Source organism: Falco rusticolus, chromosome 14, assembly GCF_015220075.1.
Source record: "Falco rusticolus isolate bFalRus1 chromosome 14, bFalRus1.pri, whole genome shotgun sequence".
NCBI classification, from domain to species: Eukaryota; Metazoa; Chordata; class Aves; order Falconiformes; family Falconidae; genus Falco; species Falco rusticolus.
The window spans coordinates 23,518,578-23,540,883 of NC_051200.1; the positions used below are offsets into that span (position 1 = coordinate 23,518,578).

A 22,306-nucleotide genomic window follows, 5' to 3' on the forward strand; every position below is an offset into this window, starting at 1 on the left:
GCTTTCCCTGTGTGCTCGGCCAACCTCCCCCATCAGCCACCCATTTATGGATGGAAACCAAGAGGGAGCTGGCAGACACCGAAGCTTAATCCCGGCTGTGAGGCAGGCTCCTCCCGGGTGCTTGCACCAGGAAGCACCCAGCCCCAGCATCCCTCTGTCAGGCTGGGAGATGGATGCCTCGGCAGCTGGGGCACCCACCCTGTGGCACCCACAGCATTCCCAGCTCACTCCTGCACCTTCGCTACTGGCAGCCACTGTCCACAGAGCAGAAGGATTTGCTCAGGATTATGCTCCTTGACTTTAAAAAGATGCCAATTTACCTTTTCTTTTTTTCTTTTTAGAGGGAAAACCGTAAGAAAAATGTCACTTAAAACACGGGCAACTCGGAGTGAGCTGGGATAATGGTACCTTTAGCGATCTATTTTCCAGTTTCCAAGAGACCTTCTAAGGGCATTCTCAAAATACATAGGTAATAACACTGCAATAAGCCAAAAAAATGGCTCATAGAGGCTGCAGGGGCACGTGGACTGGCAGCTTCCTGGGCAGAGCCCCAGCTGCCCACCTGCACAGGGGTCCCAGCCACCGGCAGCGCTTGCAGCTCCTGTGCCCCATGCAAGGGGCTGGGCAGGTGGCCTGGCAGCAGCTCACAACGCTGCTCCAGCGCTTCCCTCCCAGAGGGAGGTCTCACTCTGTGGGTACCCACTGACTGCACCCACCTCACCGAGCCACGGGGACACCAAGGTCTGACACGGCCAAGCACACAGCAGAGGGCTCCTGAATACCCAGCCGCAGTTTGCACAGTACATGGAAGTGCCACCCTGGCTCAGATACCCAAAGCAGGGAGATAGCGCGGTGTGGGCAGACACAACTGCTGCAGCACTGACGTCGGGCAGAGATTCCAGCCCCGGCACACAGCTTGAAGGCCAAGGTCAGGGCTGCTGACAAAAGAGCACGGCACTTTTCAGGGGGGGAGAAAAAACAACCTCAGTATCTCCCTTATAGCTATAGGAAGAATTCTACTGTCGTTTCAGAAGGGTTCTTTAAGGAAATGGATGCTGAGCTCCTGCCACATTTCTTTATTTCTGTAGAGCAGGAACTATATAATTTTGCAATGCAAGCACTTGTTTGCCAACAGTTAATTTCACCAAACAGCTCAGATTTCACAACACACCCAGAAAACCAAGGGCAATTTCGGTTAAGAGAAAAGTCAACCACTTCTCACAGCCCACAAAGAAAGTTTCCATCTCAGCAAAAGACAGCACACGCTACCCAAACGGAGCCAAGGCACAACAGCTCCCCACCCGACCCCAGGCAGAACTTGCCACTCCTAAAACAGCCTACAAAAAAGTGTTTGCTGCTTTATCTGCATAGCTTCTGCAGTCCATGCCTACCTGCTCATTAGAGGATCCATTTGTTAAGCAATTCACCATCCTAACACAACACGATGCGTATTCCTTACATTCCCTCTGTTTCCCATCAGTCTGACATAACTGAACGAACACAATTTCCACCTCCCACACTCTTAAATTTGACTACATTTTCCATGTTAAAATGAGTCCAGCAGTTGCAGCAGAACCCACCCGACCGGAGTGAAGCATTGCAGCACTGTTCTCGATGTGCCTGTGCCCTGACAGCACAACCCCCTCGTGGCACCAGCTCCCTGCATGAACTGCTCACCGCCAGCGTCTGCACCAGCGGGCTTGGAACCTGCTCCACGATTTAGTTGCCTTGTCTAGAAACATGTCTGCTAGAGCACAGTGAGGTGGGTTTGCAAACATGGGGACTCAGCTGGACCAGCCTTTGGAGAATCCCTGACTGGGATTTGCCTGCCCACCCACAGCAGCTGCAATGCACTCCAGCTCACCTTGTCCCATGCAGCCATCCGCTGGAATCCTGGAGCAGAGCGCTTTTGGTCACATACCAAAATACATGTGCATTTGCCCTTTGGGGAAAGTGGCTGGTGGTTTTGCACCTTCACAACACTGCATCTAAAAACTTGTCTGGCCATCGTGCTCAAGAAGATGCTGAGCCATGAACTGAATAAGTATCTGCACACAAACTTGGATGACACAGAACCCTGTCCAGTCATTTCAAGTACTGTCATTTCTGAGATACCGTGATGTTATCAGCAGTAAATGTTGCCCTTAAAATGGCATCGTCTGTACCTGATGTTTTCAAACACAATACTGAAAATAACTGGCTTCCCATCAATGGAGCTGTGTGGGCTTGTGCCTGGACAAAGGTCTGTGACTCACACTGAGGTGCAAGACCCATGTTTAGCTATGAGCATGACTGTTCATTTCAGTCAGAACTCTCATGTCCTCCTGCACAGCCACTGGCTTCAGCCAGAGCTGAACCGAATCCTCAGTCCACAGTCACTAAGCTGTGCTGATTCGGACAAAAAGGCCTGCAGAGAAACTTTAAAGCACCCCATCTGTTAAAATGCTTCAAGCAGTTTAATCTATAAACATGCAGCCTTGTACACTGAATTTATTTCCTTTTTTCTAAATAGCCTTGAATTTCTAAACCCACCATGCCTTGTTTTCATGTGTAACGGCTGGAGACAGACAAGATAGCAGCTCCGAAAGCAGAGTGCGGTGCATGGTGTGAACAACTAGGACATGCCTGTGATAAACCCATATGGGAACTTGATTTGCACTGGATTTAAATAAACATTAGCAGATGACAATGGGTCTTCTAAACATCCCTGGCAGTGAGGGCAGGCAGAACTAGCACACCCTCAGGAGAAGGTTCTCCCACCAACAGCTCCCAGGAGCAGCAGCGTGGGGCTCTCCAGCAGATACAGCAGCAGGCAGCAAGAAACAGCAGCAGGCAGCAGAGGGGGCAGCAGCTCAGAGGCTGCCTCCCAGCCCAAGGGGCACAAACAACTTCAACAAGCACAGCTGCGCAAATCCATTCCCAAATCTCTCAAATTAAATTATCTTTTTTGTTTTCAAATGCTCCATTTACTTACTTTCACAGTTTATTTTTCACACGTTGGGTCCCAGCCACATCTGAAGCCCACCTCTCCCAGCCGAGGCTGGGGCAAGCCCACAGCTTTCTTTCCTTGTGCTCTCCTCTGCTGCACAATTAGGCTGCTCCAGCCTGGAGCTGCAGGAACCTGGCCGTCGGTTACCCCGTGGGGGTGTCGTCACCCCAGCACTCGCAGAACAGCCCCACAGCCTCCCTGGCCAGCCAAGCCACTGCACCGTCCGTTACCAGGACGGATGGCAGAGGTCACCGTCAATAACCCAGACCACTGGGGTGTCACCTGATTTTAATGGTCATCATTGGCTCCCACCTTCCAGTCATCCCTAAGAACAAGGCAGAAACCAAGGTTAGAAGAGTGAAATGAGGCAGGTGTGCTCTACCTGAAATGCAAAGCCTGGGCAGAGCCACCCTGCAGCCTCTGCATCACGCAGGTAGCCCCCGCGGCAGGCTGCTGCCTATCCTGGGCGCAGTGCTGGGACCAAAACATCTGCCTCAAAACCCGACCTCCAGTCAGCCAGCTCAGGGAGCAGCTTAAACACATCAGCTCAGAGAAGATGAAACACTTGATTTCCCCAGACAGAGAAGGTATCTACAAAAAGAGACAGCCTACACATATTCCAAGGTTACTTAAGGAGAGAACCCACCCGATTATGAGGCACAAGAGGGCAAGAAGCAAACCAGGAGCAATGGAAGCAGGCTGCAGCCCTGACGAGCATCCCCGAGGTCATCAGTGCTGTACACTGTATCATCCTGGTGAGTCACCTGGAGTCTCCAAGGACAAGACCTTGGTGTCCTTGGTGCACTGAGAGCCCTGCTTATTTCCCGAGGAAACAGTCTGTCCTGACTAATATTTTTCTAAGTTAGTTTAACCCACACTGTAATCTTCCATTCTCGAATCGATCTCCTCTGCTGACAAAATGTACCTATAAAGAAAATCACAAACAATGAGATATTCTTGATCTATACATTCCATGCTCTGAGAGACACTGCCATTGTGCCAGAGAGGGAGTACAGTTCCCTAGAAAGCATCCTGGCTGTTACTGTACTTGGCAGGGTACCGCAGGCTTGTAGTAAGACATACTAACAGTCTGCTCATATAGGAAGACATTTAGCTTTCCCTCTTTGAAAACTAAGCACAGCGGTACTTACTAAAAACTTAGGAAGAGATGTGCAAGTTCCCTGGTGGCTTTTCACAAGTCATTTGAAGTGCAGATCTCCAGATGTAACAGAAGGTCTCCCCACCTGAGCCAGCTCCAATGCCCCCGGCCTGGGCCACCCCTGGCCGCCCACGTGTGCTGGCAGCACGGCTCCTCGCGCCTCAACAGCCCGGCACAGCGCTCACAGTGCCGGAGAGCCCGTCCCCTCCCAGGGCTGGCCGGGCTCACGCAACCATGGCCATCGGCGGCGGGGCAGAAGACCACAGCCACCCTCTGTATATGCCTTCGCGTGCAGGTTAATGGTGCTTTTGTTTCTGTGGGGTGTGGATCTTAATGCCCATACTGCATTTATAAGCTCGACAAGCAGTCTCTGCTCCTGCTCACAAAACCTCTGTAGGACAATACCTGCTCCAAGACCTCTCTTCTCGCTCGCAGGGCAGCTTGCCAAGGCCGGGTGGCCAGCCTGCACAGACCTGTGCCTGGCGATGGGGCGCAGCCAAAGCACCTCGTGTGAACCGGCCGCCTGGCCCCTGAGGTATCCCCGGTGCACATGGTGCTGACAGGGTGGGGGGACTCATGACAGTGCTGCATGCCCACAGCCTGCTCACTGCGCTCGGCAAGGAGTTGCCCCCCCGCAGCAGGACCAGCACCGCCAGCCTCACTCACCGGCGCTGCCTTTCTAATATGGACAGGGAAACCTCGGGGTCCACGTCCCTCTGGGTGCTGCCAGCAGAACAGAACCACCAGCCAGCCCTCGAGCACCACGAGCACCTCAAGCCCCACACCGGGGGTCACCCCCAGTCACGCTGTCTCTTTCCAAGCCTAGGGCTGACCCCCCAGCTGTCCTCTAGCAGGGACTGGAGGGGCTCGCCATCACCTGCGCCCAGGAGGAGGATGCCTGCTGAATGGGGCTTCCCTCCTGGTCCTCCCCGGGACCTTCAGCTAACTCCACAGGACGTGTAGGGTGCTGCAGAAATAAAACCAAGGCGAACTGATCTAAATCAACATCATACAGAACTGCAAATGTAATCAGAATTTAATTTGGCAGCAAGGACCCCTCTACTTAAATAAGTAGTTTTTACCTCTTCTACATCTGTCTTTTGCAGTGATTTCCCCTAAAGAATGCATTCCGTAATGTTTCCTACTTTCACATTTTCTCTTCGCAATGTGCAGAATGTGTTAATTTTAAATATGGCCACATTGATGCCTCTGCAGAGGACGTGACAGTTCTCATTAGCAAGAGCCTTCTCCTGTTTAGCAAATACACTTTTATTTTTTTTAAGCAATTAGATAGTTTGTTGTGACTTTTGCATTCTATAACTTAGAAAATGGTGTATGACACATTTCTTATTTATTAGATTCTGAATTAATATTTTATTTGTGGTACGTATCAAGTTGCATTCAAATGGATCCATAAATTCAATAGATATGTGAACCTTTTAAAATGCTTTTCTGGTAAATGAGAACTAAATTTATCAAAGCAGACTGTACTTCAATTCAATTAACTACTAAGGCGAAGCCGAGCTTATTTCTGAGCTGCAAACTGCTGACTGGCCCTTTCCTATGGGATCTCCAAGATTTAATAGCCGTCGGGTATCACTATCCCATGCCTTGTTCTCGATACAGGCTGGAAGAAAACCTCCCACATTTCCTGGCTTTTTCAACTCCAAGTAGCTCTCAGTTTTGAATGACTAGCCCTAGAACTCAGCTGGTGGAATGCACTGCATTTTCTCTACTTTCCAGAGCTGGTTTAGCAACGCAGCGAATACCTGGTTCTGAGGTGCTGATTTCTGCTGGGAGCCCAATCCCTGAGACACCAAAAAAACCCATGAACCACCCAGCACCATGCCTTACTGGCCACCTGTGAGTCTCAGAGCCCAGTAAACACAGGCCTCCGCATCCTCCCGTGAGGAGAAAGCGGCTCCAGGCTTTGCCTCACTTGCAACATGCCCTTAACAGCATCCCTCTCAGAGGTGATGAACTGCCCCATCAACTCTGCAGCCAGAGACAGCATCTGCCTCGGTTCCTGTGGAAACCCCTGGAAACCCATCTGATAATCCCACTCCCCAGTTACTCCACCAAAGAACATGTCAGTGCCCAGAGGGGTAGCAGACCGGAGCCCTCCCTGCCACGCTCGGAGCTCAGAGCAGCTGTACAGCTTCCATAGCGGGAAGGCTCCCAGCTGGACTGCTGGGGGACATCAAGAATCATTTCCAGACTCAGATATTTAAAACACATAGTATCTTCCCCACTTCATTTGGCAGTGGAATTATTGCTAAGGAAACCAGTGCCACAAATCAGGCATTTTTATTTCCCTATCGGATGAAGCATGAGTTGAAAACAGGCAGATGGCAGCCAACGGAGGAATCCAGCATGGAAAAATGAGAAGACCACAAATACCACTTAGATTGGAGGCACCCAACCGAGGAGGCACACTGCACCAGCCAGACCTGCTAGCACAGGCAGCAAAGCAAAAGGCGGCATCACCACCTTTCACAGGTCTGCAGCCTCGGTCGCTCCCACCTCTGGCCAGCAGCCTTCCTCCTCCTCCCAGCAAAGCACAGCAACCCTGGGGACGGATGAGGAAGGGAGGAAGGAAGAGAAACAGCCAGCTGAGGGAGCGACCCCCGGCTCCCACCCCTGGCCCCGCAGATCCCCTCTCGCCGTCGCGAGATGCTGGGGCTCGCCGCGGTGGCTGTACATCACCCGTGGTGGTGCATCGCCCGCAGTGGCTGTGCATTGCCAGCCGTGCCAGCTCCCGGCACAGCTGCGGGCAGCTGCCCAGAGCCTGCCGGGGCCAGGGGTGGGGTGGGGGGCCGGGCTGGCCTAGGTAGGAACTTCAGCTGGGCCCATAACTTACTGGCAGCATTGGTTTATTTTTAGGCATGTTTATACCAAAACCAAACCTTTGCAAAGACACAGCTGCAGGGGAATAAAAATGATTCTCATTATTATGTCTAGAAATGGGTAAAAGCTGTATCTGTAAAATTTCTCTTCAGCTGTGCTGGCAAACCATTGGTTTTCTAAAGGAGATTTCACAACTTAAGCAACAATGTCCTCTCGCCATGCCCTCAAAGCAGATCATGCTTTGAGTCATTTCATAAACAGTAAACGTGAATTATAATGAAGGTTTCACATAACTATGGTCTTCTTGGCACTCTCAGCCTCAATCTCATCAAACAGAGGCAACACAGAAGCAAATACATCAGCACCATACAGCAACCAGCTAGTGTCCATCCAGGTCCTCCTGCTCCATGGCATTGCCTTCCCGGTGCTGCGGTGAGGCCAGGCGTGCCCACAGCTCACCACCCGTGCCAGCTGCAGCAGGACTGCAGCACCTCCGCGGGGCCGGGCTGCCAGCGGTGAGCAGTGAGCTGGGCTGGCATGAACCGGCTGCACGCTCAGCACAACCCAGCCCGAAGCAGTGCCCTGATGCCCATATGCTCTGTAGTGACAAAAGGCATGGACAGCCCGGCCTGTCATCCTGGGGGCTGAAAGCATTTCGTGGGAAATATAGCGGGCAGAGCCCTGCAGAGGCAGCAGCAGCCACCGGCTGATCCCAGGGGACCTGCACACATGGGAGGTACCCCCATAACCACAGACACTGATCTGCAGACATGCTGGCCTTGCCAGGCAGCGATGTCCAGAGTGAGCAGAGGTGCTTTTTTTGCAATCATGGGCGAGCCCAGCACCCTGTCTGCCTTGCCTCTGCCTCGCTCCTCCAAGCAGGCCAAGAATAAAAGCAGCCAGGAATCGTTCTCTTTTAAGCCCGCCTGCAAACCAAAACACAGATGCTACATCTGATTTTAGGCCTCTTAGCCTTGAGAGCGTTCTTTAACTCTCTTTTAAGCCAGCAGCAGAATAGCCATCTCGGCACAGAGCCACCGAGCACCCACCTTGACCCCAGCTCTTGGGAAATCAAGAGGGTGCACGGGGACAGAGCCCCATCCCCTCCTCCAGCCACATCAGCACAGCTCTGCCCTGCTGCCCACACAGCTGAGAGCAAATGGATCTCCACCGATCCCAGAGGATCCCCGTAGGACACATAGAGCCCCTGCCACTAACTGGAGATGGGCACACAGAGGGACTGGCCCACTGCCCCGCTGACCTCAGGCTGCCACCTTATCCTTGCTGTTGACACGGGCAGCTGTCTCAACTCGGGCCATAATTGAAGTCTTTAAGCACCAACGTGGCAAAACAAAGGATGAGCTGAACAAAGGGAGAACCGCCACCCCCCCAGCCCTCCTTGGCTGGCACCCTCAGCCCAGCCCCATCCCACCCTCGGCACCACTGCAGCAGGAGGATGCTCGATGCTGCGGGTGCCCCAGCACTGCCCTGCTCTGCTCCTCCTTCAAAGCCACCACGTTTTTTTTCAAAAAACCCACCAAGAACCAAGGAGCTGGCATTTGGCACAGGCTGTGCTGCAAACAACAAAGGGAAAAATATCACCTGTGCTGCTTTTTCCCTAATCATTTAAAGATGTTCCTGGGGACTCAGGAGCAGATCGTGAAGTAACAGATTTCCTTGCAAATGGAAGATTGTATTATCAGGGAAAAACTTTCTGAACCTCAGGGGAGGTCAGAAACCAAAGCAAATAACTGAAAGCCAGAAAACTAAGTCTGTGTGAAAAGGCTGAGCTAACCGCGATGACCTCACACGCTCTGAAGCGCATGGGCATGCACAGGGACAAAGCCATGGGCCAGCCAAGGAGGGGATATGGTCCCCACGGCACCCACGGCTCCAGGCCTGGGACTTAGGCTGGACACAAGCCACCCACAACTGCCTTGCTAAATAGAGTTGGCCCTTCCAGACAGCAGGAGAAGGGACAGGGGGTGACCAGGAGGGTTAGTTCTCAACTTTGTGTTTGAGCACTGAGAAGCAGCGATGCTGATTTCATTCCAAGCCCCACGATGCCCACACGCTGAGGGTCACAGAGCCCCCTCCAGCCGGGGGACCGGTGACCAGCACTCCTTCCCACGGCCAGCACGGTGCAAAGCGCCTGTTCCCCACATCTCCTCTACAGCCAGCAGCCACACACAGGTTGCTGCAGCCACCTGGACAAGGGACAGAGATGTTATTTATACAAGAAAAGAATATGCAGGCAAAACCCATGCGTTGTGTCCACGGGTAGAAGACACATGCCACAAGTGCACGCACACACACGATCCAAGAAAAAAAAACATAGATTACCCGAACAGTATTTGCATGCAGTATTTCATTTTCCAGTTAATACACCTAATTTCGACCCAGATGACGGCAATTAACTTGATGCGCACACAAATCACTTTTCTCCTTTTCTGTCTTTTGTAAGAGGAAAGAGAAGCTGCCGAGATAGCCCACCCAAACGCTCCCCAGCAGCACATCAGGGAATGCGTGGATGCTGCTGCTGCCCGCTCCAGATAGGCGGGGAGGGGAAGGAGGCAGGAGCCTCTGCTAGGAAATCACTGACACAGAAGCTTGTGCCTGGACTCTGTTCTCAGCACAAGGGCCAAGGTCAAAACATTTTTCTGCCATTTCTAACCAGCAAAGAAGCTAATGCAGATAAAATATGTCATGCTGAAGGGTTGGTGAGAAAACGGCAGAAAAAGAAGTAAAGTATCATCTTGGGAAAGACAAGCAGCAGCCTTCTAAGGTATCCCTCAAGCAGCAAGAACACAGGGGGAGAGGAAGCGAAGTCCAGGTTTTTCTCACCTTTTCCCCAGAACCGAACGTGTCCCAGTGATTCTATGAAATGTGTTTTAGGAAACCTGCAGCCTCCCCTCTGGCATTTGTGGGGATTGCTCCCGATGGCAGCAATTCCAGGAACAGTCAGCAGGACAGTGGTCTGGCAGCATGGGTGAAGATGCTGCTGTAATGTGGGATTTACCCCCAAGGCTCTTCCCAAAGCCGCTGGCTGCAGCCAACCCCTGTTTCTAGTCCCCACAGGAGCACATCAGTGCAGAGGGAGAGGGCACCCACCCAGCGCATACCCACCCATCCTCAGACGATTCACCAGCATCCCAGACTGCCCAGGCTTTGGCAGGAGCTTAATCCCAGGCTTAGCAGTCGGTGCTGGCACCTCGGATCAGATGGCCAGCATCCAGGGACATCCCCCCCAGCACCACCTGTCAAAGACACCTGCCTACAGACATTACAGATAAATCATTGTAACGATGGCCAAGCACAGCACGTGGGCCGTGGCTGGGACACTGCACAGCATGCTGAAGCAGCTCTCCACACTCCGAACAGAACAAGCCGGGCTCTGCTGGCCCCAGCACACAGCGAGTGTGTCCTGCGGGCAGTCTGGCTCTCTGGGGTGCAGACCCACCGAGATCCACTACGGTTACGTACGGTAAGACGTGCCTGGCTGCCCTCCCCAGTGAACCCACGGCACAGCTGCCTGCGGTGCTCCCTTGCTCTCACCGCAAAGGATGCCCCGTACAAACACTACTGGTGTTCCAGTATTGGGGGTTCTGCACTGACTTTCTAAGCCTTATTTAAGACACAGGTTTTGTTTCCAGAGCTGTTTTGGAAGTGGCAGCCACCTTGCCTGCAATCTCGAGGAGCTCAGCGTGGTTCATGGCATCGCATAGCCCCTCAGCAGCCCAACGCCCTGAGCACCACGATGGAGGGTCCCAACCAGCCCCTCCAGCAAAAACACAGGCTTATCCACTGCTCTTCACTGGGGACTGTTACTTATTTATTACGGTGTGCTCCATTCCACTTTGTGATTGCACAGGAAAGTCACCAGGAGACCCGCAGAGAGCTTGGGGCATAATCCACCCTGTGCAGATATGAGATGCCTGGAGCCAGGCAGCATCCAGTTCCTGCCCCAGTGGGATGGGTGCCCACTGCCCAGGGAAAGGGCAGCATCTATAAATATCTGTAGAGCTGGGCTAGATTTTTCAGATGACTTCTACCACAGTAAAATCACTTAATCTGTGGTCTATGTCCCAACAAACCATTCCTACTGCTTCTGAGGATGTGTCAGCATTTGACTTCGTTTGTTCTCATTACTTTAAAAGGCCTCCCCAGACCCAGGGCTGCAGAGTTTCAAGCCGCAGAGGAGCGCGGGTGACCTTGATCTTTCTGGCTTCTGCTCAGATTGCATTAAACAGGAAAAAAGCAGTGGCAGAGATCAGCCCAAGCCAAGCCTGCCCTCCCTGCCGGTCCCATGTCCTCCTGCCCACTGCCCGTGCAGGCACCTGGGGAGCACAGAGGCTCCTGCCCGCATCCCCCAGGTGAGATGCTGCACTCCCATAACCCCTCCACTGCAAACACTGTGCTGGCAGCCTGAGCTGGACGGGGTCGGACATCCCTGAGGACAGCACTCGGGTCTGCTGAAGTAAACGGGATTATTGACAGGGGGTACAGTCCAGTGCATGAGTACGCTTCCATGGGACTCTTCCAAAACCCAGCACAAAACCCAACCCGTTCCCCCAGGAACCAGCTCCAACAGCTGCCAGGGCCCATGGCCATTCCGGTGCTCCGAGGGCCTGCTGCCAAAGGTTTGCTCCCACAAACCTCATCCCCCTCTCCTTTCTGCAAAGGAGGAATAACACCTATTTTGCATGGTTGCCTGGAGGCTAACTGAATTGCTGCTCGTAAACGCTTCAGAAGAAAAGTGCCATAAAGGCAAAAAGTACTATTACTGGTAGTATTTTTATTACATTAGAGGATACATTGAACTTCACTTTAAAATACTCGTGAGAAGAATCAGGGTTCCAAACATTATTTTTATACCAAAATAAAACCCAAGCACAGGTTGCAGTAACTGCCAGCACTGCCTGCGGCAGGCACCTCGCCCCGGCAACGCAGGGCACGGCTCTGCCAGTGGCAGCTCCTCCCGTGCTTTGCCCCACACCGAGAGCTGGCAGAAGGATTGATGTAGCTGGACATGAATAATTAACACAGTCAGATCAGTAGACAAGACAGAGACAGCAGTGGATACAGAGAAAGGGAATATGGAGAAGAATATGAAGAACCTCCATCACAAGTCTTTGCCATGACAACTGGGTCAATTTCTTCTTATTTTAATGAGCTTACCCATACCACTATTATTGTTCAAAAATAAAGCCAGTTCTGTCCACACAGTGTGCAGCAACTATCGATGCCAGGGCCACCAGCCCACCCGAGTTAAAATCCCAAAGTGACCAAACTGCTTTCCTCCACCGCAGGAAAACCAGCAGAGCCTGGCTCCTCCGTGGCATTCAGCCTCGAGCACCAGGTCAGGGTGGGATGAGGTCACTCCGCCTCAAAAACCAGGAATGCTCATCCACGGAAGTGCAGCCAAGTCCCCCCGTACAGCATACCCAAACCTACAGATACCCTCCACTGACCCCTAAAACAGACCAGAGGTCCCCGGGGAACCACAGACCAGCTGAAGGCTGCTGCCCCAAAGCTTCGGCAATGCCTGCTGAGCCGTGCCAAAGCATGGCACACCCAGCCCAGCAGCCCCCACACACAGCAGAGCTGAGGTTTCTCTCGCTTCTTCCCACCGTCACTGCCAGCGCTGGCTTCTCACCACCCTGTTGTCACAACCAGCATCGTGCTCAGAATCACTGAATGACAGAAAATGACCAACACCTCTACATTTCTTCTTCCCTTTCCCTGCTTCAGTACTGCCCTGTATCCTGTAAATCCCAAGTCCTGAAACACCTCCCTCCCAAAGGACAAACGGTTTCACCAGCCAAGGGCACAGCTCACCTGCCCAGCCAGACTCCAGCTCACTCGGCTGGCAGCTCCCTCAAGGTCCAGACTCAACTCCCCCTGCACGCACTGCAAGCAGAGGATGGATGCCTCCCACAGTCCCAGCCTCAGCCCTGGGGCTTCCCACCGAGAGCGCAGGACATCACAGTGATCCTTCAGCACCAGCACAGGAGCGCAGCAACAGGCCAGGCTCCCTGTCCCGCTCGCCAGCAAAGCACTCGGTCAGCAGGACACCGCCACCAGCACCATCAGCCCTGCGGGGACACGACGACCTTTGCCACCCCCTCTTTTTTCTCAAAGCAACATTTCTGCTTTCTGCTGCACAGCACAAACCTGAAGTTCACAAGACAACTTCTTTTATAGGTTTTTGCTTTTTCAAGCAAATGCTGTTAACAGCCAGCCCTGATTTCCTGCCCTTGGGTCCCCAAACTCTTCCCAAAGGAGGCTCGTCGCTCTGCAGCTGCAGCCTGTGAAACGGAGACCTCTGCACGGCCACACTGAAGCTCCAGCCACCCTGCTGACTTAGGCGCTACCTCAGACCTGCGAGTGATGGGGCCACTGGCAGTGTATTGTCCTCACCCCTAAGGGTGTATGTAAAGTCTAAGATATGCTTCTCATTCCCCAAAATAAATGAGCATCTTTATTCAGCTTTATGTCATATGACCCACCTCTGCAAAAGATCTGAACTACAAGGCATCTACAAGAAAATTAATGTGCTTTTCTGTATCAGGTAAGAGTTTTTTGCATCCTTCTACTGTTCATATTCAACGTCAAGTCCTAAGTTACACTTTATACTAATTAATTTAAAGCTTTTAGAATCACAGAATTGTTTAGGTTGGAAAAGACCTTTAAGACCATCAAACCCAACCGTTAACCCGGCACTGCCAAGCCCACTACCAAGCATGCCCCTAAGTGCCACATCTACAAGTCCTTTAAATCCCTCCAGGGATGGTGACTCCACCACCTTCCTGGGTAGCCTGTTCCAGTGCTTGACAACCCTTAGGGTGATGAAATTTTTCCTAATGTCCAATCTAAACCTCCCCTGGTGCAACTTGGGGCCGTTCCCTCTTGCCTTATGCAGAGCAAAACAAGCTTCTGCAAGGACCCGCACACGTGCCAACACCTGATGCACGGGAGCACCTCCTGCACTGCTGCACCCCAGCCCCCCCTATCCCGCTCCCTCGCCCTGGGAGCACGCTGCGGGGGGCTGCAGCCGTCACAGCTCCCCTGGCTACAGAAGGTAAGCGGTGACAGCATGTGCACATGCAACACGGTGCTCCATATATGGCACAGCACAAGCACAGCATCTGGCATCCAGGAACCAAACCCACTGAGCCGCGTGCCTGGCCCAGCCCAGACTGCAGGACCAACCCTTCAGGCAGCTGGTCTGCCCTCGGCAGCCAAGGATGAGGGGGAAAGGATGCAGGACACAGATCTGGTAGCGCTCCCACCTGAGGCAAGCTGCAGCAGGGCAGTGATGCCCCATAGGTGAATGCCGGATCTCAGTGCTGGGGTGACAGCATTCCCATTCCCAACACCTGGCAATGTGACCCCTCAGCACACACCACGTCCTACCAGCGTACTGGGAGGTAATGCATCCACTGCTGTCCTCGCAACTTCTTCAAAGAACACTAACAAGATCCAGACAGTGGTCCTGCACCCATCACCCACTGGACCACGAAGCTTAGGCTGTAGGGAGGGATCCTGAGCAAGTTTCTGGTCCTCCTAAGTCCATGCTGCTGGGCATGCTTCTCACACAGATCTGTAGCGGCCAGAAAGGATCCGCCACGTGTTCCCTGCTGGTATCTGTGCCAGCCTGTGCGGGAGGAGAAGACCTCTTAACCCCTGGTAGCAACGAGAAGTTGCAATACCGCCATTTGGTTTGTAATCCAACAACCGTGAAAAAAGGAGGAAGACAGTACAGACAGGACAGCACGCCGGCCCTGGCCGGGTACTAAGAGACGACTATCTGACTCTTAATTGTTCACCGGGCATAAGTGCTCCACTAAAATGGGAGGCTGGACATCTACCTCTTGTACACGCTGTCTCCTGGCTCTCTTGAGGAAAAGAAAGAGCTGGAAAGGATCCGGTACCCACACAGAAAACTTTGCTGTTGCTGCATGCCTATGAAATGGTGTAGAAATGGGTTCACCCACGGTGAGAAGAGATCAGCTCTGGCAAATGCTCACATCTTACCTAATGATAATAACACAGGAAGGTGCCCGTGCCCTCTGTGTCACGTCACCAATTTGAGGTGGCATCAAGAAGCAGCCTCTTCCAAGATGACACAAGTCAGTTGGCCTGTCCAAGATGACTTTGCGGTGTTTGCTTTGTGTTGGTTTCCAGCATAGATGTCCCCTTTGCAGAAAACATTCTTCAAAAAAAGACAATTCACTTGAAATTGCAACAAATATTGAAATAAACTGAAAAAGAGGAGGAAAAGACCATGTCTTGTAAGCCCTTCAGGCCGCTAGGTTCATGTGATGCTTCTTGCTTAGCACTGCCTCCTGGCTCATGATGCCATACTTTTTTTTTTTTTTTTTCCACTTGCAAATGCATGCAAGACTGCTAACACCCTGAAAATGCAGTGGGGAATAGAGCAAAATGGGCAAAGCTGATACCTCCTAAGCCACATAGATCATCTTGCAATGAGACACCAAACAATAAAATCCTCCTTTAAAAAGTCACGTGTATGTGGAGGTGTAAGGTTTGCTGGGCTATTACGTCAAGATTCCTGTGAGCTGTAACAGCGAAGGAGGGTTTTGAGGAACTGCAGAGGCTGCTTGGGACCCAAGCTCATTTGATAAATTTAAAATGTTCCATGGGATGATAAGATAATACAATTCTTTTTTCTTTAATATTTAACTTTGTAATTATTTTTTTTAATTTAGCCTACAATCACAAGTGGAAAGTATCCATTTCAAATAAACAGCCTACTGAAGCAGCCCAGTGGACAGCCACCAGCGAGCACACCAAGGACTGAAAACCAATTGCAGTAACAATTGCCAATACTGAAACTGCAAATCAGAAGAGCCATTTTAAAATCAGCAATTTATAAAATACGAAGAAGCTCAGTCTAATACAAAAATGTAATTAATATGACTGACAGAAAAATCCAATGATCTGAACTAATGCTATTACAAATTAATTTTAACTCTGTGAAATAAAACAGCTTTTGTCATACCAAAACAAAATGTTCCCAAAGGACTAAAACATTTCCTACACTTTAGGAAATTTTGGAATTTCTTTCTGCAATAAATTGCAACATTTCCAGCTTTTCTCCCAGGTCAGGAGCACATTTTTTTCTCCTCATCATGCACAGATTTCTGATCAGCTCCAGTTTTCACTATGCTTTTTCCTTGAACTGCCCATCTGAATTCTGCTTCTGAAGTACCGCATGCCTTTACCTCCCCTTCACCCGAGAGATGCAACTCAAACTGCCACGCTGGGTGGGCACAGAGGGAGCTGCTGCCTGGAGCCAAGCGCGGCCTTGGAGGGTCCTTGGGGCAGCGGCAAGGGGAGCCCGGGCATCCCACAGCACTCTGTAGTCACTGCCTCACTACAGTGTTTCTGCTGTAATTCCTGCTGGAACTGTCCCACACCTTCCTCAGTGCCAGACGAGATTTCCAGGAATCGCCAGCTCCATGCCGCAGGGACACGCTGGCACAGCCACACGCTCCCGACACGAGCACCCACAGACGTGCCAGAGGCTGCTCAGCATGGCACGGCCCCTGTCCCACGCTAGCCCACTACGCTGCAATGCCCACGGCTGCTTTCAGCAACACGGGGGCAGATCATCACCGAGCGTGGCCATGGCTGCACTGCCTGGCACCCACCAGCAGCACCAGTGTCCTCCCACCGGGTGTGGGCAGCAGCCCCAGGGCAGGAGTGTCCCGAAGGAAGGGGTCACCCTGCCCCGGGGGCTGGTGCCCCTCCCCACTGTGCTGATCCTGCCCTGAGGGATGGTGCCTGTCCCCGCTATGCTGATGCTGCCCTGGGGGCTGGTGCCCATCCCCATGATGCTGATCCTGCTCCGGGGGCTGGTGCCCATCCCCATGATGCTGATCCTGCTCCGGGGGCTGGTGCCCATCCCCATGATGCTGATCCTGCCCCGGGGGCTGGTGCCCGTCCCCACAGCCCCCCAAGAACGGAACATTCGTGGAAAGGTGCAGCTGTGCAGTGGCGCATTTTTCTTTCAGTTGTGGCCATATGCAAAGTCCCAGGTTCCTACGTGGGCACAAAACGTGCGTTATCTCTCAGTCACAACCAGTATTTTGAAATATAGTGCCCTTTGGTCCTCAGAAAAAGCACCAAATCACCACCAGCTCTTAACTAGCTCTCCATGGCTGGAACGAAGGTCTCACAACAAGAAAGCCAACGGGTTATACTACAGACTGGCTGCAAGAAGTAATGCAAAGCACAGCTATCATCTGCATAACAAATAAATACCGGTGAATACTGTGAACAGCAGAAAAAAACCATAAAAGCTGTACAAGCAGAACAGCAAACCCCTTACAGCTTCCTGCCCTGAAGGCCTCAGTAACACAGGGCAGAGTACACAAAACGCCTGCAGAACTCAAACCCACCCGTTCTCTTTAAAGCTTCTCATGCATTATGCAGAGAAATTTTCTGAATTCTCAGCCACTCTTTTCTATGCCAAGTGCCACGTAGAGCTTCTCCTTTTGTTGCAACCAGCACTTAAGAGAACCAGGGGGAAAAGTAATTGCTGTTGATATCAAGCGTGAGACTTTACAACCAGTTTCCAGAGGGTCTAAGAGCTTCAAAAATTCAAGATACGGGGAGAAGAGGATGAGAAAGCATGGAAGAGGATGGGGCAAAGTCTGCCTTCAACCATTTTATAATGAACGGCTGGAAAGGCAAGGAGATGTTTTGTGCTGTTAAGAGCGGATGGGCAGGTCCCACACAAGCTCACTGCGCACCCGTGCCCTCCATAGCCTGTCCCTTAACGAGGTGATGCATCTCCCCTTCCCCGAGGGGAAGGGTGAGCTGGGGACCGGGGGAAGTCAGCAAGAGAGGGAATAGAGGGAGAGACAGACAGAGGAGGGAGGGGGAAAGGACAAGACCATTTTATGATACTCGGTATGTGATACGGAAATACTAAGAAAGCCCCAAACCAAAAGCAACTGAATGGAAGGAGCAAGCTGGAAAATAAAGAACACTGGAAATGGTTATTTCTCCTTCACTCATTGCCACAGACATAAATCCCAATTTAATGGCAAAGGAAAGGGCTGTGCCAGCCCCTCGAACAGAGCTTCCACCACCATTCCAGCACCAAACTGGGGTGAGGCCTGGGGGTACCAACACTTCGTTAATGCCCATGGGTTCAGCCAGTGCGTTACCACAAGGACCATGATCCTTCCAGCCTGGAGAGTTTTCTGGGCAGTTCTGGGCATCTTCAAAAGAAAACAGCCCATCCCTCTGTGAGTTAGGCCACCGGGACCAGGCTCCCAACGTGGATTTCACGGTGCACCCAGCATCGAGGCAAACAGCCCGTCTTTCGAAAGGGCTGATTGCTGCCCTCCCGCCACCATGGGCTGCCCCTAGGTGACCAGCTGTGGAAAAGGGAAATCTCATTTATCGATTTAAACGAAATCTAGCTCATGGGAAAGACTACATAAATCAGCACCTTCAAAATGAAATGAAAACCAGTCAGCTAGCTGAGCATGGAAGAAAATAAATGAGCTTTGGCTTGCATGTCACAGCTCTTGAGGCAGCAGCTCTCAGGAGCAAGAGCAAGGAGCCACGGCTGCTGTCCCATCCCTGCTCTCTCCCCAGTCATGAGGGGCTCGCTGCATCCCCTGCTATTTAGCAAGATTCAGGCTCGAGCAGAACTTCAACGTCGCGGCTACTCCAGCTATCCAGCCTCAGCCTGTCACTTGTTTCACAGCCTTAACTCAGGCCGCAACAGACAAGCGTCCCGCCACGGCTGGGTAGCGTGCCACCTCACACCTAGGGGAGTCCCGACTCCTCTGAACCAGGCACAGCACCATGGCAGGACTGGTGCTTTCTGCTGTGTTTCAAACAGCCTTGTCATGCCTGTCAGCAGGGACAAGAACTGAAAGGTGATGAGAAAGAATTTTTACACTAGAAAGCATTAAAAAAATATTCTTCCTCATCACCTTTCAGTTCTTCCCCTTTTATCAGGAACCATCAAAAAGCTTTAGCACATCAATGATTTTCCCAGCCACCCGAAGTTTCCCATCCATGGATCCACACCAGCAGCTGCGGACCACGAGTACGTATTACGAGGCCGGCCAGAGGGACAGCCTGCAGAACCAGCATTCTTCCATGCACAGCTCGTCTTCAAAAGAAATATTTACACAATATCATCACCGGGCACTGCAGGGCAGCTGGCTACTGGCAGCCCAGAGAATGGCCTCCTGCCTGGTCTCACCTGTTAGTGTAATAACCTGCCCTTGATCTTTTTATCGGAATCTTATCTCCTCCTTCAATAGGTAGAAATTATTAAAGGTATTATCTGTAAGCGGTATCACAATTACATAGCTGGCCACAAAGAGATTAGATAGCCATTATGCCAGGTGATGCATAAACACATGGCACTCGCCCAAGCTGATTACAACCCAACAGAAGAAAGGGATCTGCAGGCAGGTGTGACCAGCAAACACAGGGATACCAAACAGGTAACAGTCGTAATAGCAAATGCCACTTAAAAAACATCTGAAACTACATGGACAGATTTTTCTGAGCCAATTATGCCCTAAATCCCTTTATCACCTTTGTTTCCACTGCTTCTTTGATTCCACTTTAGCTTAAACCAAATAGGCCTGCACCACTCACCCACTGCTGTGTTTTCGTCTTACAAGTAATTTTGACACCATAACCTTGGATTTATTCTAGCAACGCTGTGTGTCACTCTTAAAACAGGTTATTTAGTCACCTCAGAGATCACTGGTAGTAATTATGCAATAAGCAGAGCACAAAGATAAACAGCTATGAGTCCACAGTAGAAAAAGCTTGGATTAATTCGCTAATTATACATAAGCATTACTGGCACAAACAGGTACACCACACCAAAAGCTTTAAATTAAATCAAATGGTGTTAATGCCTTTAGTTCCCTGTGTAGTGTTTGAGTGCCTCTAAGCGCAAGCAAATCCCCCCTTCGCACAGGCGAAGGGGCAGGAGCAGTCATGGCTCAGCACTGGTGCCAGCAGCCAGCCCAGCACCTGCACAGCACCCACCATGCCACACAACGACCAGGAGCACTCCTGCCGGGGGGGGCACCTGAATTCCTCCTGTCGCATCTGTTGGCTCCTGAGGCAATCCCTGGCAGCTGACAGCATCATTTTCTGAGCTGTGCATGCTGTATCCCAGACCGAGGTGGAAGCCAGCATTCAATTTTTCCCGAACAAACCCACAAGCAGTCCAGCCCTGCTCTCTCAAAGCTTTAAAATCTTCTGTTCGAAACCCAAACCGATGGTCATTTATATAAAGGGTTATATATATATATAAACCTTTATATATATATAATATATAAAGACCCCAAGTATTACGCAGCTGTTCATGTTTTAGTGTCATAAATGGGGAGGGAATATGTGTGTGTAACTCAAGAGACACCCACCTGTACCTGACACAGACTGCACCAGGGCAGGGCAGGGGTTCTGAAGAGAGCTTCACCCTGGAGGGAAGAGATGCGATCCCGCTAGCACAAAGCAGGACCATTCAAAAAGACAAAGAACAAGGAGCAACACACCTTAGAATGCTCCTTACTGTTCAAAGATGACTGGGCTGCACCCGCAGCTGCCACTGCTGGCACTGCAGCAGCGCAGGGACCTGACACGCACCTCTCCTTAGGCTGGTAAAGCTGCAGCGAACCCACAGAAGCGGCCCCAACACTCTCAGAAAATGCAGAGGCTACATTTTCCAAGGCTAAGAGGGTAAAGCTTTCCATGCAATGCCACAAAAGGCAGGAAATTAAACCTAGCGTTACAAGCTTGCAGGGGGGCACAGGTCCAAAGCAGACCACCCTCCGGCGAGGGAACTCTACAACGAAGCGGTTCAGCTCTCATGACCCTTTTTCCTTGCCAGCGCTGCTGCCTGGGAGGCTGGTACACGATCCGCTGCCATCAGCTCTGGCTGCAGCGGAGACTGCTCATTGCACTGGCACTGCTACATATCCAGGAGAAAATCAAAAGCCCCAGTTAATAGAGACTTTGCTGGGATGAAATACAAACCCAGCAGTGAATAACATGTAGGGCTTTAGCCAGACCACAAAAGACCTTTCCACTTTTCTTACAGCATTTTAAAATTGCATCCAAACACAGAGAATGTTGTAAATACTGTCAGCTCATCACGCCCTTGCAGTAGCCATGTAATGCTGTACGAGCAACAGAGATCGAAGGACAAGGTAATGGTATTTTAAAAGGTCTCTGCAGTAGCTCCAACTCCACTGATCCCTGCACAAGTCTGCCAGCAGGAGCCCAGGCCTCCTCAGAGCTGCAGTGCCAGGGGAAGCGGAGACAGAGATCCAGCACACTGAACGGAGCCATAAGGAAGCAGAGGGGACAGTATTTCTCACAGGATTAAGGGAGACGTCATTTATCACTAAGGCAAGACTTGGGCAAAATTTACCTGCTGCCCAGGTCCAGCCCCTATGGTTGCCAACCGACCACCACCTAAGCCCAAACCTGTTTTCCTTAACGCGATACTCCCTGTCTGTGCATGGTTGTACTGCACAGGCTTCGCAGGTGAACAAACCATCACATTTTTGAGCCTTTCGCTATCAAGAACATGCATCATCCATCAACAGCATTCAGACAGTTGAACCTCGCCAACTCTATTCATCCCTGCTCACTCTGCCCTGATTTTGGCAGGGATTTATCCAGACTCCAGAGGAAAATACATAGGGTACACACAACTGCCACCAGTACGACACTCACAGCTGGACTCATTTTGACCTGTCCTTACTTTTATCCCTTTTGTTTTTACCAAGCCCTCAACTTCTTCATAAAATGCCTGAGTAAATTATTGTGTGGATGATGATTACTACACTGCGCCAGTAAAGCTGTGAGCGCTTTAAAGCAACAAAACAAGCACAAAAGCATGAGCAGTTGCCCTGTGCTAATTTAAAGGGAAAATCAAAGATTAAAATTGTTCATTTTAATCTTTGAAACAGACAACCACAGGGCATGCACGTGGGTGCAAAACTCCAACAATGCAAACCCAAGCAGAGCCCATACCAACCACCTGCAGCTGGGGCTACCTCTGAGCCAGCAAAACGATCCTTTTGCAGCCACGTTCCCACTCCCATTTCTCTCAGCTGCAGCGATTCTCTCATGCAGCAACACGGTTTGCCATGATGAAAGGTGGTGATGCAGTGTGCCCACTGCTTTAGATGGTGTATACCTATTTTACGCAGACAGTTAATCTCCTTTTCTGAGATTAATCCACCAGGAAAAAATTACTTTTGCATCAAATCCTTCTTCTCAAA

At 51.3% G+C, this 22,306-nt stretch overlaps 1 protein-coding gene across 1 annotated transcript in view; it reads right to left on the minus strand.

Annotated features, from left to right (window-relative positions):
* AR (androgen receptor) overlaps positions 1-22,306 on the minus strand; it is a 59,948-nt gene that overhangs the window by 35,835 nt on the left and 1,807 nt on the right. The window lies entirely within an intron of this gene.